Here is a 533-nt window from a genome sequence, read left to right on the forward strand (position 1 = left end):
GGTGATTTTATGTGTGTATCTTTTTAACATTCATTTGCAGTTATTGTCATGTGTCTAGTGAATGAAACAGGTTTCCCTGTACAATAAAAATATCCTGTCCAAGCTGAATGTCTCAAGACTTTAAGATAATTATAAAGTACAGAAATAGAATGGAGCTACAATGGAAAAGAAAGGAGCATAACATTATATAAACTACTATTTTACTAAAAGAGAGATCTACATAAATATGCAACGCCTGGGTAATTGTGCACCTTTCACAATGACTCATTTTGTGTATTTGTGCTGTTTTATGTATTTTTGTTACAGTTTTTGGAGTCATTTTATGTATTAACTTTGGGGGCTATACCAAATTAGTCTGAGGGCCGCTTGTGGCCCTCAGACCGCCAGTTGATTTATGTGCTGAGCTGTTCATGATGATGATGATGAAGGTTAGTTGTGTCACATCGCCCTCGTGGCGTAGTGTTGTACCGTACTCCTTCACTGGTGGAATCCCCGCGCTGTGATTGGCTGAGTTATGACTGAGGGGCGGGCCT

The sequence above is a fragment of the Gouania willdenowi genome, chromosome 9 (genome assembly GCF_900634775.1).
Source record: "Gouania willdenowi chromosome 9, fGouWil2.1, whole genome shotgun sequence".
NCBI classification, from domain to species: Eukaryota; Metazoa; Chordata; class Actinopteri; order Blenniiformes; family Gobiesocidae; genus Gouania; species Gouania willdenowi.